Source organism: Saccopteryx bilineata, chromosome 7 (genome assembly GCF_036850765.1).
Source record: "Saccopteryx bilineata isolate mSacBil1 chromosome 7, mSacBil1_pri_phased_curated, whole genome shotgun sequence".
In the NCBI taxonomy this organism is placed as follows: Eukaryota; Metazoa; Chordata; class Mammalia; order Chiroptera; family Emballonuridae; genus Saccopteryx; species Saccopteryx bilineata.
In genome coordinates this window covers 18055145-18074232 of record NC_089496.1, presented here as the reverse complement: position 1 = coordinate 18074232, position 19088 = coordinate 18055145, and the positions used below count along the sequence as shown (strand labels likewise).

The 19088-nt window shown below is 41.7% G+C and overlaps 1 long non-coding RNA gene across 2 annotated transcripts in view; it reads right to left on the bottom strand.

Annotated features, from left to right (window-relative positions):
* Positions 1–19088, bottom strand: part of LOC136310304 (uncharacterized) — a 73906-nt gene that overhangs the window by 35227 nt on the left and 19591 nt on the right. Inside the window, exon 3 of one of the 2 annotated variants that reach the window (XR_010726542.1) lies at positions 9384–9499. This is a non-coding gene — a long non-coding RNA (uncharacterized lncRNA). Of the gene's footprint in view, positions 1–9378; positions 9500–19088 lie in introns of both variants that reach the window. The other variant, XR_010726541.1, reaches the window with a different exon arrangement.

Sequence of the window (19088 nt, the reverse complement as noted above, 5' to 3'; positions counted from 1 at the left end):
AAAGCAGCAGCCAGGTAATGCCACCTCCATAGTATTTAGGGCCCATAGGACCACACTGTGCCTACTTATGCTCCAAGGAGCGGTGCTGAGTGGTGGCTCCTCCTGCAGCTTCCGGTACCTGCTCCTTTCCTCGGGCACCAGGAATCCCAGGCACCCCGATCAATTCCCCCATATTAGCCAGTAGTACACTCTAATAAAGAACCCTTATTCTTAACCCAAGGGCTGCGCCAGGTGATTAGGACAAAAGGTTTTAATAGCCCAGTAAGCCAGGGGCATTTACCCCTCCTACCGCCTCTGCTTTGGCTCCAGGGAATCACAGCCTCACACCTAGAGCCAAACCCGAGGGGGGACTTAAGGAATACTGCCCTTTCTAAACCCATTTCTGCCCCGAGGGAAGCACCGCCTGCTGATGCATTGCTGTAGGGGAGGCAACTTTTCATAGTTTACATCCCCTTTTCCTCAAGCGACCTATAGAATTAGAAGACTCAGAATCCCCCTTTCCCAGACAAGCCTCAAGCCCGAACAGGACTGTTAGAATCTGTGCTGTACACATCACCCCACTTGGGACAATTCCCAGCAGCTTCTAGTTACCTTGTTCACTGCAGGAGAGAGGGAAAGAATCAAAACTAAGGCAAGGAAAGCTGCTATGTTAGGAATAAATAGGTCTGAGGAAGACAACCAAGACCACCTCGAGAAGGTGTTTTCGGTTGCCCAGTCTAAGTAGGACCCTCACACCACAGCATAATAGAAAGCTTTGAATACTTTCACCAGTTTCTGTTATCCAGGATAAAAAGAAACTGCTGAGAAACCCATAAATTTGTCTAAGGTGTCAGAACTTATTCAGGGTCCTCAGGAGACTCCCACAGCTTTCAAAAAGAGACTACAGGAAGCTTACAGAATCTATACACCTCTAGACCCAGATGCACCAGAATATACTAGGGGAATCAACTTAGCCTTTGTATCATAGTCAACTCCAAACATTAGAAAGAAAGTGTACTACAAAAATAAGACTTCCTCAGAATAAGTCTTTAAAGATTTAGAAACATCAATGGCTAGAGAAATAAAGCTAAATGTTTCAGAAGGCACAATGCTCCTGCCTCACTCAGATAACTCTGTTTAGCCCCTACAATGGCTGATTAGTCAAAGATGGGTAAGATTTCTAAAGGCAGGAACAACATAAGACAGGCAGAGTTAAACAGGGTCCATCAGGAGAAGACTTAAAAATTAACAAAGGTGAGGCTCAAATCCTCATGCCAACAATGCAGAAGCCTGCTCCCCTGAGATACTGGACTTTATCCACTATTCAGGGCACCAAAACAAGGGGGAACTCCCTAGAAGCTCAAGAAAACAGAGCAGCTGATGCTACTACAGTGGGGCCTTTAGGAATTTAAGTAACTTACCAGCATGAAAGGCATAACTAAGAATAAGGAAGGGTTATTAGGAATACTAGGTAAGAGACAGTTTTACATAAAACCCTAGACAGAGCAATTATTAAGTCAGCTATGTCAAGCTACTTATCTAGGCCAAATAAAGCTACTAGAATTATTTAAGAAAAACTATTTTGTCAGGCTTAAAATCTATTATAAAACAGCAGTGTCCAACTGTTTAGTGTGTATCCAAGTAAACACTAAGCAAGGTGGATAAATTATAAAAAGAAATAGGGAAAGAGGCACTTTCCTAGGTAAACATTTAGAAATAGATTTCACTAAAGTAAAGCCACCAGCACAGGAAAATAAGTATTAGTTTTTGTTGACACCTTTTCAAGATAGGTAGGAGCTTTTCCTTCTCGAAATGAGACCACAGTAACAGTTGTTAATAAATTTCTGTATGAGATTATTCCTAGATTTAGCTTGCCCATCAATATTAGGTCTAATAATGGTCCTGAATTTGTGTCCAAGATCTCACAGCTAGTAGGAAAGGCACTCAACATTAATTAGGAATTACATTGTACATACGGGCCTCAGAGTTCAGAACAGGTCAGAAAAATAAACCAAACTCTGAAAGAAGTCCTAACCAAATTCATTCCAAAAACTGATGAAAACTGGAATACTTTACTCCCCCTAGTTCTGTTAAAAGCTAAAAGCACCCCCTACCAGGTAGGATTCATCCCATATAAAATTTTACTAGGCAGGGAAACACCCCTTCTCCCTAAGCTCCCTTAGACACCCCCTCAGAGACGGTACAAACGAATCCCACCAACTCCTATAAGTTGACCCTAAGAAGGACAATATGCCCTGCTTCAGCCACAAATCAGAAGCAGGCTGGTCTACGCATGACAGCCTGAGGAACCTCATCATCGGACTCCTTATAATTGAACTTTAGGGAGGGAGGGAAAAGCTACGGTCAGGAGAAGGCCCAAGCAAGTTATCTTCAAGTTTAATATATATACTGCTACAAGTCATATGGGGGATGAAGATATGAGTCCCTTCACCATAAGAAAAGCTGCAAGGTAAATAAAAATATGTATATACTCATAGCTACCCATAGAAAGTAACCTGTAAATATTAAACAAGTATCCAATAAGCTACTTAGGGAGAGGCCACCTCCAAAAAGAAATATATTTTAAAGGAGAATTACTTGTTACTAGCTTAGTTGTCACTAGAGGTTAAGGTTTTTAAGAAAAATAAAGAGTTCTAATTAATTAGAAAAGAATTGTATAGTTTTAATAATAAAAGGTATAAAGTATAGAAATACTTTTTAAAAAATAAATAATTTATTATAAAAGCTAGTTATTTCTGAATAATTATTTAAGGTTCATAAAAAGTTAAAGGTTTATATAAGTTACAGAAAGTTTGTGCAAATTGTAAAAAGTAAAAGGTTTGTACAAAGAAAAAAAGTTTATAAAAGAATAAGCCTCTTTTGTATATTCTAGTATATATTATGCCTCAAGTTTGTTTACATAGAGGAAATAGTTTTACAAAATAGAATGAAACTAGACCTGCTGTTCCTAAAACAGGGAGAGCTTTGCATAGCCCTTGAGGAGGCCTGCTGCTTTTATGTCAACAACTCAGGAATAATTCAAGAAAGCTCATCACTGGTACAGAAAAACTTAGGCTAAAATTAGAGAAAAATCCAGTTAATAATTCTCCAAAATACTTAAACTCCCCTCCCTACAGAGAAAAATGAATCGAGGATTTGATTAAAACAAATAAAACCAGTGGGGAATGTGACAAGGTGCCAGGAAATTATAAAACTGTAGCCATTTCTTGTATTTTGTATGCTTTCTGTAACCCCCACTTGGAAAATTTTTATAGTTTCTGTGCAAACTTGCAAACTAAGCTAGAGACCACAAGATGTGCTGTTAGCAAAAGGCTTGCAAAGTAGAGATGAACTAACATAATAAGTAGCCACTAGTTTCTGCTTCTGTGAAAAGGCTTTTTGCACCAAATGTAGCTTTCACTTATAAAAACCCAAGACTCTTGTCTCTCAGGTCTGCTGATTTGGGATTTGTTTTGCCCCAGCAGCCTGCTTTGAATAAACTCCTCTCAAATTCTGAAATTCTGGTGTCTCCTTGGGACTCGCTGGTCACTATTACACTGAGAGAAAGCAGCCATAGCCTTACATAGGCTACACACAATCACACACTAATTATGCAGAGAACAAGTGAGCAAGCCTAACACAGCTGTTTTCTCTAGTCTCCTCTTAACTAGGACAGAAAAGAACAAAAAGACTCTCCCCTGAGTATGAGAATTCCGCAGCCAACTGACTTTGATCTTCATCAGTAACACCAGCCCTTCCTACCTGACTGCCCTTGAACTGGAACATATGTTCTCCCTAGCTCTCGAACTCCAACCTGTCACCCACCCTGCAGATTGGGCTTGTCTGCCTCCATAGGCATGTGAGCCAATTCCTTACAATGCATCAGTATCTCTCTATCTCTCTTAGATAGGTAATGCAGGCAGACAGTTGGATAGATGATTGATAGATGATAGATTACATAGATCAGTGGTTGGCAAACTGTGGCTCATGAGCCACATGCGGCTCTTTGACCCCTTGAGTGTGGCTCTTCCACAAAATACCACGTGTGGGCGCTACCTCGATAAGGAATGTACTTAACTATATAGTTTAAGTTTAAAAAATTTGGCTCTCAAAAGAAATTTCAGCCATTGTACTGTTGATATTTGGCTCTGTTGACTAATGAGTTTGCCGACCACTGAGATAGATAGATAAATGATGATAGATAGATAGATAGATAGATAGATCTTATTGGTTCTGTTTTTTTCTGGAAAGCTTTGATCTGGACTTTGATGTGGGAGTATAGACACTCAAAAATATAAAAACAGTTGAGAGCATTCACTCCAACAGTGATGTCCTGATGAAACTGTCAAGGACCTACTTCCTGCTACCTAAACCCCTCCAGAGATGTTCTCAGTCTTCATAATAGTAGCTTCTAGTCTACAGTTGCTGAATGCCATATTTAAGGTACTGTTCTATTGGGGAAACAGTAGTGAACAAGCTAACCCTGCTCTCATGGAACTTAATTTTTAAAAAGTCCTTTTTTTCTTAAGTACATTAACTCATAAAAGAGTTGATTTCTGTTGCTTGCCACCAAAGAGTCCTGGCTGATACTAACATCTTTCCTTCAGAGCTCTGCCCATTCTCTGGGTCATCTTGGATAAACCAGATGTCGGTCTCCCAAAAGTCAGAGAAAATGACCCTGTGTAATTCTTGAAAACCACTTCTTAGGATTACCCCAAGTAAAACAAGAGGGCCCTCCAGTAGACCTGTCTAGTGCAGTCACCCAAGAGAATGAATGGCTCAGCAGGACCACCTGATTGGAACAGCTCCACTCGCCCTCCAAAACCATCTTTCTCCTCTCCTGCTTAAGACCTGAGAAGATACAATGAGCACTGCATTGTTTGCACCTCATTATGACTTGTTTCAAGTTTAATCTTCATTACCAGAAGCCCTTTTAATGCCCTTCCCCAAGGCCCACAGGATTTATTCTAGGATTAGGAGATAAAACGAAAGAAGCTGATGAAATGGCCAGACAGGGCTTCTCCTCAGTAGCACCAGACGGTATTTAACACAACTGAAACTCTATCTTGCCAGCAAGTAAGCGTGCTGTTTGCTCACTGTGGGGTTTCAATGACTACCCACAGTTTACTTTAGCACTCCTGGCAAACTTTGGAGCCAGCTTGCATAATGCAGTGGCTAAAGAACATGATTCCAGTTCAACAGAGCATATTTGCAGTTAAAAATAGAACTCGGCCACATAATCAACTCATATATCAATTGTGAGGCTGGGGGAGGGATAAAATTAAATAATAGTCACTGGGGGTTCCTGAACACCTGCCCCAGTCATTCAGAGCCTGTACTCTTCAGAACTGCCAGCACACTAAAGCCAGGCCTGCCCTGAAATCAAATGGCAAAAATAAACAACCTAACTGACCCAGTTAAACCAAGAAACATGAGTGTACCTTTAGGCAGACAGCAATTCTGGTGGCCTCTCCAGGCCAGGCCTCCTTGGGGGTTTAGCTCTGTATTCTAAAAGAATTAACTGTTGTAGACCCAGTGGCAGACACTCTGGGTTTACAGCTAGACTGAAAGCTGAGACTGGGTTAGGTCTGAATTCCACTCCCACTGATAGTGTTTCCCTGCACATACACGTGTTATGCTCTGTACAGAATGCATCGAGATCCCTGGCTCCTTTTTAACAGATGTGAGACCTTGTGACCCACTGTTCAGGCTTGCAAAGAGCTAAGAATTACAAAAGAATGATCTGAGTTTCCATACCAGAAAACATATTAAAACAGTTGTGGGAGACTGCAAGCTGGCAAAACCCACGCAGTTTAAGGCTTAAACTAAAAGTGAAGTTCTTTCCCCACACCTCCATAGTGGCTATGAAGCTGAGTCTTTGTACTCATCCCATCTTGCTTAAGTTGCTAGAGGCAATTTACATGCCCTTCCTCTCACCCTTTGTTTGTTCTGATGTTGGTTGATTTCAGTTATGCAGGGTAGAGGGTTTTCTGCACTTGAGAGATTTCTTGAGTTGCCTTAGAAATGTGACATTGTGTCAGAGACTTCCTTATTTGCATATGGCTCTGCACTGTATAATAAAGCAGACTGGGGCTTTGCTTTGCTCTTGCAAGCTATATGTGTTGCAGAGAGACCTCTTGATCCCTTCATTTTCTCTCTGAGTTTATTGCTTCATTCCACACTGTTCTCACTCAGGACCTGGACAATTACTAGCCGCACTGGTCTGCAGCAGGTGGCACCCAAATAGGGACCTTGATATGAGAACACTAATATAGTATAGTTGAGAGTAATAAATTATGGGACAATTAGGGTCAAAAGTAAGGGACCTTTTTCTTTTTGTACAAATGTTTTTATTTGAGAGGGAGCCATTACCCAGGGGGTGTCAGAGGGAGCTGGAAAAGGAGGAATGTGGATGTGAGAGGAAGAAGGGGGGTGAACTAGATGCCTCTGAGTCTGCAGATGACTTGAGGGATGGAGGTGTCGCGACTGTGGCCACCTTAACCTTGGCACCTCTGCCACCCTCTGTTCCTTCTTATGCTTATCAGGTTGCTCCCAGGGTCTTTGATTCAGACCCTTGGAGATCCCTGCTCCAACAAGCTTTAGATCAGGCTCAAGATATAGGGGATTACATCCAAATATGCGCTGATCTTGGGCCTTCATACATGCAAGGTCTGGCTATTGCCGCAGTGCTTCAGGAGAGGCCTCCAGGATATTTTGATAAATGGCAGAACAAACAAAAGGGAGGCCAGGGAAGTACTTCTGCCAGTGGATCTTGTTTCCAATGCGGGGGTTTAGGACATTTTGCTAGAAATTGCCCTACTCTTTCCGGATATCAGTCTCAGCCTCCCAATCAAGGGAAGCCAACTCCTAAAGCTCCTAGCCTCTGCCCACGCTGCAGGAAACGGAAATACTGGGCAAATGAATGTAAATCTAAGTATAGTGCTGAAGGGCAGGTGATTCAGGAAACGGACAACGGGGCCCTCCCCAGCCCCATCAAACATTAGGGGCAATGTCGGTGTTTCCTCAGCAAATTCTGATTCCAGCAGGCCAAACATCACCCAGTTATCCCGAGCAACAGCAGGGCAGCTGCTCCTAGTTCTCTCTGGCTGCTTAGTCTGTCACTCCGCTAAAATTGAGGTAGGGGAGAAATCTCACTATAGTCAACCTGAATTGCCAGTTACAGCAACTATGGAATTTGAGAATAGATAGGAGACTCAGATACTATTTAAGTTACAGCTTTTCCTGTTATTTTTTCATTTTCTTTCATGTTTTAGCTATAATCCTCTGAACTGTCATTTTGTTTCTTTCCTATTATTTGCCTGGAATTTAGGCAGGAAACCCCTGGTGGATCTGACTACAAAATTCCCCATGCAGCTGCCAAGAGGAAAGTTTCTCAGGAAGATTTTGTTTAGTTCCATCCTCCTGTGTTTCTGTCAGAAAATGCCCTGATTGAGATCAGACAGGCAGTCATCTTTCTAGTTTGGTTGTGCTCTGAAATCCCGGGTTTCTCTCTGGTTTGTCTGATCCTAGTTTCTGTTTAGTATATTTTTGTCTGATGTTGTCCAAAACGTGTCTGCTTTTAAGGCGTGAATTAAGTTCTTGCATGCAAAAATTGGAAATGCTGGCTCTTATATTGAAAAAATAAAATATAATAGTTTCATCCCTACATTTTTTTTAATTGGTACATGTAAGGAGTACTCATTTAAATTTAAATAGAATTTAGGTCATAAAGACTTGCTAATTTAGTTTGTGTTTTGTGAAGTACGTTTAGTGTTTGTCTTCAGAGTTGAGAGCCAAATAGCAACTCAGGTATTGGGTTAATCAGATTTATGTGTTATATTTGTGTTTCTGTACTGTAATTGTCTTCTCTGTGTGTAAAACTAGACTCATGTCTGTGAAACAAAGGAATTGAGCCAAATTAAGCAAAGCTCTGATAAGTCATTTCAAGAATTTGTCTCAAGCTGCTTCAGGCAGTTGGAAGAATAGTTTAAGAATGCTTATTCTGCTTGTCAGGCCACATCCTGCAGAAAGGGCCCCAAGGAAATTGGGAATTTGGCTCCTCTGATGCCTGAAATAGAGTTAACAATATAAGGGCATAAATCAGAGGACTCTCGGATACAGGAGCTGATGTATCTGTTATTGCTGAGCAACACTGGCTTTCTTCTTGGCTCACTCATGAAGCAGTCAGAGCTGCGAGGCTTAGGGCAAAGTAAATTTCCCTAACAAAGCTCTAAGTTTTGTTTTTTTTTACAATGGGAAGATAAAGAAGGTCATACTGAACTTTCTCAGCCTTATTTGTTCCCTGGATTGCCTGTTAATTTGTGGGGTAGAGATGTTTTGAAAAATATGGGAGCATTACTTGTCAGTCCTAATAAGTTAGTCAGTGACAATGCTCCTGCATATGTAGGAAAAGCACTTACTACATTTTGTTAGACTTTTAGAATTTACCTGAGGACAGATATTCTTTACAATCCTCAGGGTCAAGGCATTTTAGAGCATGCCCATCAAATGCTTAAAGGTCAATTAAAAATAAAAAAGAGGGAGTCATACCCTCGAACTCCTGCAAATCATCCTTGTCCTGCTCTTTTTACTTTAAAAAAAATTTTAATACTTATATACAGGGCCATTCAGTAGCCAAAAGACTCTGGAATTCAACAAGGAAAGCCTTCCCTTAAGTACAATGGAAAGACCCACTCACAGGAATCTGGCAAGGGCCAGACCCTGTTCTTTTGTGGGGCCGAGAATATGTGTGTGTTTTCTCTAGGTCTACTAAGGCTCCTTGGTGGGTTCCTGAACACCATGAGCCAGGAGGAGAGCACTCCTCCTGCAAATTCTGCTGTCCTTCTGTCATCTTCCAATCAGCCCCCAATATACAAGAAAAGCTTAAATAGGCAGATGAGGGCCCTCAAACCCCTCAATGAGATCTCCTGAGCATGGCTTTTAAGGTCTGTAATGACCAAGAGAACAGGAGAAGGCAGACAAAGCCCAAAGAAATCAGGCAAAATACCAGCTCTTAGCAGATGCCCTTAAAGGTTCCAACACCCCAAAGGGGCCTCATAAGACTCCATCAGGGCCCTGCTAAAAATGTGAAAAGGAAGGTCATTGGGCTAAAGCCTGTCTGGCTCTTTGGCCCCCACCAGGGCCATGCTCTCACTGTGGTAAAAAGGGACACTGGATGGTAGACTGCCCTCTCACTCCTCCAAGGGAGGGTTCAGTCGCTTCCAGCCCTAACCCAGCCACCTCTGACCTAACCTTGCCCAGCCTGCTGCGACTTGCCACTAAAGACTGAAGGTGCCCAGGGCCATTGGTCCCATCTCACTTCACCACCAAAGAGCCCAGGGTAACCATCCAAGTAGCAGGTAAGCCTATCTCATTTCTTATAGACATGGGGACACTTACCTTACCTTGCCTGAATATTCAGGTCCTGCTCATTCCTCCAAGATCTCTGTTGTGGGTGTTAATGTTCTTATTTAACTCCTCGCTTACCATGGATCCACTGCCTTGTCTAATACAGTAGTACCTTGAGATACAAACAGACAAACATACAATTTTTTTTTAAAGATATGAGCTGCGACTCGGTCCATATTTTTGTTCAAGATCTGAATGAAATTCCAAGATACAAGTCGTAATTAAGTTTTTGTAGTTTCATTTTAAGTAAAAAAAAGTGCAATTTTAGTTTTGTTTAAAGTAAAGAAAGTGCAGTTTTAGTTTACATTTAGTGTTAAGAAAGTGCAGTTTTAGTTTCCATGTCTACAGGGCCTGCATCCTTTCCTCCCTCCCTCCTCCTCTGCCATTCACCTCCGTTAGCCACACTCGTCTGTCTCCAAGGTAAGAATACAGTCTAAATAACACTTTTTTCTTTTATTTCATACATTTTGTTATGTATGTTTCTTAATTAAAAACGTCTTTTTTTCATAATTTAGGATGGCTTGGGGATGTTTCACAGGGCTGGAATGGATTAAATCTATTTCAGTTATTTTAAATGGGAGAAATTTGTTTGATATACAAGTTGACTGACTTACAAGCTCGGTTACAGAACGAATTAAATTTGTATCTCAAGGTACCATTGTACATGGTGTCTCCTTTCCACACTCTTTTCTCTGCCTGCCTTAAGGCCCCATGCCTATTTTAGGCCAGGACCTAACCTCCAAATTCAGAGCCTCTCTCTCTTTTCACCTCCCATCCTTGAAGTCAGCCCTGTTGCTACTCTTGGCCAGCCAGATTTGCCCACTTCTGTTACAAATTTACCTCTACCACCCAGCATAGTGAATCCCAAGGTTCTCCTTACCACCCTATGCTGCAAAACTCCAGGACAAGGCCCCCTGTTTTCATCTCTCCGGGTTACAAGAAAACAAAAGCTCCATCTCCACACATGCCTAAGAGATGGCCCTTCCAGTCTACCTAAATTATCACCATAAATCCAGAATTGACATTAAGCTTGAGAAAAAGGCTTAATGTGCTGGAAGCAGTGGTCATTAGGACTTAGACACTAGCTGTGGAGTGCAGAAATGTGACAACAGTTTCAGTGCTGTGCGGACTTTTCCTGAGTGTTACTCCTACTCTTTGTGACAATTCTCAATGGGACTGAAGTGGGGGTGGGCTGCATCTGCAGGGAATGTAGAATGGTGATAATGTCAACATAGACTTAGTGAACATATTAAGGACATTCAACACAGCAAAGACTCTATTATAGATCCTGCTGTATTGCCTAAGAATTTGTCTAATGATCAGAAAGGCTTTAATCCCTTCAATGTATTAAGACACTTGTTTGGATATCTGTTAGCACTGGCTATATTAACTTTGTGTTTATTCTGTATTTTTCCAGTCTGCCTCTGAATTGGAATCTGGGAAATCAGATGAGTACAAATCTCAGCACACAAACTAAAATAAAAAAATAAAAAAGGGGGATGTATGGGAGACTGCAAGCTGGCAAAGGCTTCGCAGTTTAAGGCTTAAACTAAGTTCTTTCCCCACACCTCCATATTGGCTATGAAGCTGAGTCTTTGTACTCATCCCATCCCCCGACCTCACTTGCTTAAGTTGCTAGAGGCAATTTACATGCCCTTCCTCTCACCCTTTGTTCTAATGTTGGTTGATTTCAGTTATGCAGGGTAGAGGGTTTTCTGCACTTGGGAAACTTCTTGGGTTGCCTTAGAAATGTGACATTGTGTCAGAGACTTCCTTATTTGCATATGGCTCTGCACTATATAATAAAGCAGACTAGGGGCTTGGCTTTGCTCTTGCAAGTTATATTCATTGCAAAGAGACCTCCCGATCCCATCCATTTTCTCTCTTAGTTTATTTCTTCAATCAGCACCGTCCTCACTCAGGACCTGGACAATTACTAGCTGCACTGGACCATGGCAAGCAGTTGCATAGATCTAATTGGAAAGGTTGCCCCAGATAAAGAATAGAAATATCATGCCTGCATACATATACAGCTAAGCCATCAGAACTACTGATTCTGTGATATACGACCAGAAGAATGGATGTGAAAGAACATAAAGGAGCTGCCTCCTACCTCTGCCCAGCCTTCACCAGCCCTCTGCCCAGGCAGATTGCTTCTCCTCTCTATGCCTCTCTTCTCTTTAAAGTCCACCTACAATGCCTGTTTTCTTTTCAAGCTCACCAAAATGATGGCAAGTTTAATTGGACACTTATGTCAGTTCTTTGTTTCTGGTTTTGAAATCCTAGAATAAAAACCTCTGTGCTTCACAATCACCTGAAGAGCTTATAAAAACTACAATACCTGGGCCATACCTCCAGAGATTCTTGCATAGTGGATCCTAGTCAGGGGTAATGAAAAAACACTCAGGTGACTGTCCTGGCCAGTTGGCTCAGTAGATAGAGCATCAGCCTGGCATGTGGACACCTCGGGTTTGATCTTCAGTCAGGAAACACATGAGAAGCAACCATCTGCTTCTATTCCCCTCCCTCTCCCTCTTCTCTCCCTCTTCCTTTCCTATAGCCAGTGGCTTGGCTGGTTCCAGCATTGGCCTCAGGCACTGAGGATAGCTTGGTTGATTCAAACATCAACCCCAGATGGGAGCTACTGGTGGATCTGTCAGGGCTCATGTGGGAGTTTGTCTATCTTCCCTCCTCTCACTTCAAAACAACCAACCAAACAAAAAAACTAACAGAAAGCGCCCAGGTGATTCTAATGTGCAACCAGGACTGACACTATGGAAGGCTTCCCCAGGATAGGGTGGCAGATGAAAGACATACATTCTTCCACCACCTCACCCAAATCTTCAAAGCCTTTCCTTTCACTGGGTTGAACAAATTGTTTTGTTCCCAGACTGTCTCTCACCAACTTCTCCTTCCCCAACCCCTCTGCCAGCATCAGTCAGCATTGATATGAGCTAAATATTTCAGAAAGATGGGTGGGGACTTTTTATTGTTTTTAATTGAAAAACCCTAAGTAGCTCTTAACTGTATTATAGCCTTTACCTCAACAAAGTTTATCTTTCAGGATTTACTCAGTATTGGAGCATTTGTAACCAACTAGTCTGTGTTGCCTTCCCACAAAGCTGGTGACATTGCACCCTTCGCTGTGCCATCGATTGTTACTAGAAAGGGATGGCTTGGTGTTAATCACCCCATCCTCCTATAAGATATGAATGATTCAGAGTAGAGCAGGGGTCAGGAAACTTTCTGGCTCTGAAAGAGCCATGAACGCCACATATTTTAAAATGTAATTCCATGAGAGCCATACAATGACCCATGTACGTTACACATTATCCAATAAAAATTTGGTGTTGTCCTGGAGGACAGCTGTGATTGGCTCCAGCCACCCGCAACCATGAACATGAGCGGTAGGAAATGAATGGGTTGTAATACATGAGAATGTTTTACATTTTTAACGTTATTTATTATTATTATTATTATTATTAAAGATTTGTCTGTGAGCCAGATGCAGCCATCAAAAGAGCCACATCTGGCTCGCGAACCATAGGTTCCCAACCCCTGGAGTACAGGATCTGTAGAAGTCCCTTAGTGAGGGACTTAATGCCTGAGTATGTGCTGGTCAGCCCCACTTTTCCCTATCCCCCACACTAAGCTCCATGCCCCTCCTGACTAACGTGTTGTTTTGCACCGTGGGTCAGTTGTGTCTCCCATTGGAATAAGTTCTGGAGGTCCCACTGTTCATCCTATATCTTCCCAAGAATGTAGTTCAGTTTTTGCCTTTGAGAGCACCCTGTGTGTTTCTGCTGGAAACTTTGAAGAGAAACCGAAGGACACAGCAAGGTCATGGAGTGGCTAAGAGCTAGGGAATGAAACATGCCTGAATTTGAGTCCTGTTTCCATCACTTCCTAGCTATGCATCCTGGGATAACATACCTTAACCTCTCTGAGCCTCAGTTTAATCAACTTGTAAACGAAGTTTAGATATAAAGTCAGTATCATGGGATTGGCATGATGATTAAATGAGATGCCCCTGCATCATGGCACTATGCCAAATGTCAGCCACTATCACCACTGTTACTACTAATAGAGTGAGAGTGTGGGGAGCATAGTAGACGAGTGGCATCTCCTCAGAATCAGTATGAATTGTGAAGGAACAGAACTTGGAGCAAGAAAGCCTGAGCTTAGATACATTCTCTTTCTCTATGATTTTAGACCAGTTATATAACCTCTTGAAGTTTTCCTTTTCCCAGCTGCAAACCTGTGACAATAATGCCTACCTGATGTTTTAATTGGAAGGACTAAATGCAATAATACATATAAATATGTTTTGCAAACAACAGAAAACCGTATAATGTTAGGAATTATTATTCATACCCAAGTCTCAACATTTTCTGAGTCTGGTCCCGACAATTGATAAGAAGAATAAATGGATTCTCTAAGATTAGAAATGGAAGGAAAAGAGATTCAATTCTCATTCCTTTCATCCAGCAGCTCAACAAAGTACAGGCCAAAGGTGAGTCCCACAGAGAGTGAGGATTCTAATTAAAAGGGAAGACCACACTGGGCTAACTGCACTCCTGAATGACCCCTTCCTTCGATTCAGCAACTGCCTGCTAAAACTTAACGTTATCTCACATTGTCTCAGAAGATAACTTAACATTAGTTAAAGTGATGCTTTTTTATAAAAGATGACCATCATAAAAGATGGCCTAATATAAAAGGCCCCCCAAAAAAATACAGGGTAGAAAATTTTAGAGTGTGTGTTTCCTCTCTCAAGCAGATATTTTTTGGGGGTCTCATGGTTTTTTAATGTTTAACTTTAGTTTTAAGCATTGAGTTTTGGGTGACACTCTTCTGCTGCCTTATTTTTTATGGGTTCTCCGATCTCTGCTGACTTTGCTAGCCTACACTGTTTTCCATTGCTACCATAAATAAACATTTCTAATTTGAAAGTTAAAGGCTGGGAGCAGATATGCCAGCAAGAGAGGGGGAATTCAAGGTCAAAATGTTACTTGCCACCAGGTGGCTCCTATCAAAGGGGAAGCTCGGTCTGGGTCCTGACCTAAGTACAGATCCCTTCTCCTCCATTGCTACAGATCCCTTCTCCTCCATTGCAGCAGTTCTCAGAGCCTCTGCTGACCCAGCCTGTTCGCAGTTCACATTATAGCTAGAGGTGACTTCAGACACCTCCAAAGCCAGTCTTCCAGTACACCGATGCTTTAGAAAAAAAATCAAAATTTAGCCAAAGGAAAGTTCTGGTAGCAGAACTCCAGGTTTTGACCTTGGTGACCCCAGAGGTATTACAGGGACAGGCAAAAGATCGTTTCTCCAGTACTACTTGAAGTCAGTGGTATGAAGTCTTTAAAGGACTTCCTATTCCCTTGCCCACAGCGCACTAGAAAGAAACTGGGGATAACTGGCTCCACAGATGTTGGAAGTGGGCTGGGGGGGAGGAGGCAAAGGAAATCTGCCAAGAGTGTGCAGGAGTGCCACTCCTTCAGAATATTTTACATATTTGTGGGAACCACAGGGTTAGCTCAAGGGAGAGATGCAACCTAGAGACTAGGAATGTACTCTTTCTTTCCTCAAAAGGCTCTGAGGAGGAGTGTCTGGGAGCATGTGTGAAATATGCATTAATGCTAAGTGTCAGAGGTGGAATTAAGCAAGATTCATGGAGACAAAATACCTCAGCAATGCAACTTTAATAACTTCTGCAGAAGGGCATGCTGCCGCAGTGAAAACCAGCCAGCAAGCACACGGGCAGGGGTAGAGGTTATATTTTAAATCCTAACGTGGGCCCTCGGCTGAGTCTTGCCCCATTGGCTGGGTGGTGACCATACAATCTTCCTCTTTCCCCATGAGCTAGTTTCAGTAGCCATGCGAAGAGGGAAGGGAGAGATGAGGATATCATTAACTGGATAAAGGGGTTGGGGAATGGTTAACAAGTTCTTTCTTCTTTTATCCCCTGATCAGAGCAATCCAGATGAAGGGGGTTGGGGAATGGTAGAATAAAAGAACATGAGGTAAACATTTCCTTTACTAAGGACAACCTTTTTGAGAGTCTTCCAGACCCTATGGAAATTCATGTTATCCCCAAATTAAAAACCAAATTAAGAACAAGGAAATTTTAGGTTACCTATATCTACAAAATTAAAACCTGTACTTAGACTACTGCAATTCACCAAGAAAACAGCTGTATGCATTTATTTTAGTCCCTGGCATGTATTCAAACACAAGAATCTATGGAGGTATTAGAAAAGACAGTAGCTTTTTATTGCATGAGGCAGGCAATCAGGAAATGGGTATTCTTAAATAACCAAAAAGAAAGAGGATCCTGAATTAAAGTGATATCTATCAACCACCAAGAGATCTGGCTGACCTAGTCAGCCTTTGAGGAGCTTTAGAAACATAAAACAATGACCATACTTTCCAGGCTTTCATTATCCCTACTGCAACTTCTTGGCAGCCTGAAACTTTGTCCTTCAGTTAAGCCTGTCCTCCTGCGTTGGCATCCCAGATTGCAAAATTACTCTTTCTTTCCTACACTCCCACTGAAACTCCCATTTTTCTTACTGCCAGGAGAAAAAGAAATCATTTTCCGTTAACTGTTACGCTATAATAGACCAATTAATGCAATAATTCTCCAGGGTGTTTGTATTTTAAAAACAAAGCTGTTAATGTAAGATAAAGAATGTATTGCTATGGTATTTCAGGACCCACATGACAGCACAGTAGGATGTATGCATCTTTTCATAGGCAGGTGGTGGGGTGGTTGGGCTTTCCTCAAAATTCCTAGCCTTCTCATCATTTGGTCATTATAGGAAATGGAAAAGAAAGAGAGAGAGAGATTGAAATAAGAAAGCAGAAGAGTTTAAATACAAACAAAAAAACTTGCATTTCCCTGAAGGAAAATAACAAGTCAAAAAAATTGTTTCAGAAAGCAAAGACCAATGTATTCAGCTTGTAAAAAAAAAATTACAAATGAATGTTATGTTAAACAGGTTGAGAGAGTATAAAAAATATAAACCTATGAAGCATAGACTGATTACAAAGTTCTCCCCAAAAATCCTTTATCTAAAAATGACTGGCTAAGTCCTGAAGTGTATTAAAGTAAAATCCCATTTGCAAAAATTACATTTATAGTTAACTTACTAGAGATCAAGCTACTGCAAAAATACTTGACTCTGCCTCCTAGAGAAATTATAAACAAACTTCATTGCCATCATTTCACGAGCATCAGAATTTTCCTGGCCAGCTTCTACTCAAGCATTTATTTCCGTTCTTTGTTAGAAAATTCTCATTTTTTATCAGATTGCAGACTTCCTAGTTATGTGATGGTCAACATTAAAAGTGGTCATCTCTGGTGATTGATTTTCTCATAATAAATGCTATGATGTCACTCAGAAGATCATGGTGGTCCTGGCACAAAATTTACAGGTCTGGAATCAGGAGGGAATGGCTACCGTGCATTTCTTTGGGTTTCCTATGTGAAACACAGGAAATTCAGATCCTAAGGAGATCCTGTCTGGCATGTTAAAAACAAAGCACTTTTTACTGTCCCAGATCCCTCATACCCTGTTCTCTCCCTGGCAGGAAGTCAATTCTCTGCGCCTGCAAATAGAGTAAACAAACCATCCACATAGAATTAGTGGACATTTTGCTTTGCTTCCCACCTGACTTCAAGAGAGAGCCTGGGTATAATATAGTATTAATTTTGAAATCTTTGTTTAAATCTTTGTGACACTGTGCTTTCCAGGGAGACAATAAAATGTGGAAGTCCTTGGAATAATTACTTATAATATTATAGAAGTGGCTCAGAATTGGATTATAAAATCCCAATATCCACTCTACTACACAGCTTTGGCTACCTGCTGAACCCTCCCCCACTGGATATGATTCTAGGACTGGCTTGTAACAGCTTCACATTTGTCTTCATTCCCAAGTCCTGATTTGTAGTCCAAAGTACTCCAGCAACACTGATATATGTAAAGTCGGGGCTATACAAATACTCTCAAAGGGAATGAAATGGTGATGCTCCAGAACAATTATAGAGCTGACAAAGCCAAGGCAGGACCCAAGGTTTCTGCATCTAAATCTGGCTTTTGCTGCAAGCAGTGTTGTGCAGCTCATGTCAAACTGGCTGTCCCCTGTTGCTCATTAACACCACGTCTGGGACCCGAGATCTCACGGCCAACAGGTTTTAAAAATATCAGCTATTTTGAACCTACCTGCTGAAGGCCTTTCAAGTTTCACTTTCTATAGTATTGTCATAATGATCTTCCTAAACTGAAATCTGATAATGTTACTCTTTTGCCTCAAAGAAACTCAACTGCCAGAGAACAAGTCCAAGTTCCTAGCTTGGCATATAAAGTGCAGCCCCCCTCCGCCCCACTGCCTCTGTACTGCTCCTCATACCCAAAGCACCAGACGTATGGATGTATTTGGTTCCACACACACACAAAAAAAGCCCCCTCTCCTCTATCACCTCACTCTCTGCTACACCTCTTCAGGGAACTCTCCATCCATCTGGGTAACTCCCTTCACATCTCTCAAGCTTCAGTGCTGTGTCACTTCCTTTATGTGGCCTTTCTTACTGCTGAGCATCCCTCTTGGCAAAATGCGGAAGATAATTCATATATTCTCCCTTAAATGAAGGGTCATGTGAGAAAAATGATGATGAAAGGTCTCAGAAAAATGCCAAATACTATACATACTCCAAGTTATCTTATTACTGAAGCTATTATATAATAAGCCTTATTTCTTTGGCAACCTAATGACAATACTTGAGATAATTATTATAAAATTAATCTCTACTGCCCTGGCTGGTTGGCTCAGCGGTAGAGCGTCAGCCTGGAGTGCGGGGGACCCGGGTTCGATTCCAGGCCAGGGCACATAGGAGAAGCACCCATTTGCTTCTCCACCCCCACCCCCTCCTTCCTCTCTGTCTCTCTCTTCCCCTCCCGCAGCCGAGGCTCCATTGGAGCAAAGATGGCCCGGGCGCTGGGGATGGCTCCTTGGCCTCTGCCCCAGGCGCTAGAGTGTCTCTGGTCACGACAGAGCGACGCCCCGGAAGGGGCAGAGCATCGCCCCCTGGTGGGCAGAGCTTCGCCCCTGGTGGGCGTGCCGGATGGATCCCGGTGGGGCGCATGCGGGAGTCTGTCTGACTGTCTCTCCCCGTTTCCAGCTTCGGAAAAATACAAAAAAAAAAGAAAAAAAAAAAGAAAAAATTAATCTCTACTCATTGCTTAAATGTGAGCTAAACTTAAAATAGTGATAATAGCAGTGTTCACTTCAGCCACAAGTAGATTAAAATTGGATCCATGTAGAAAAGATTAGTATGACCTTTGCCCCACATGATTTTCAGTAGTTAAAAATTGTATTTTATTTGCTTTCTAGAATTCTATTCCCAAGTTTCATATTTCTTTCCTTTTATCAATGAAATTGTCTTCCTTAGTACTCTAATCCTCTTTTAGCCAATAAATAAAAGTTTGATTTCCTTAAATGACTTCTGCTGTAGCATTAATCTTTATTGCTTCTTGACTACCCTATCTGGAGATCAATCCACCCACTGTTTCTGGAATACTGCTAATAACAGGTAGCTAAGTGCTTAACTCAGTACCAGAAACTTTTCTAAATGATCTCTAGAGATAATAAAGTTGAAATCTCACTACAGCTCTCATTTCCTCTCTGAAAAATGGAAA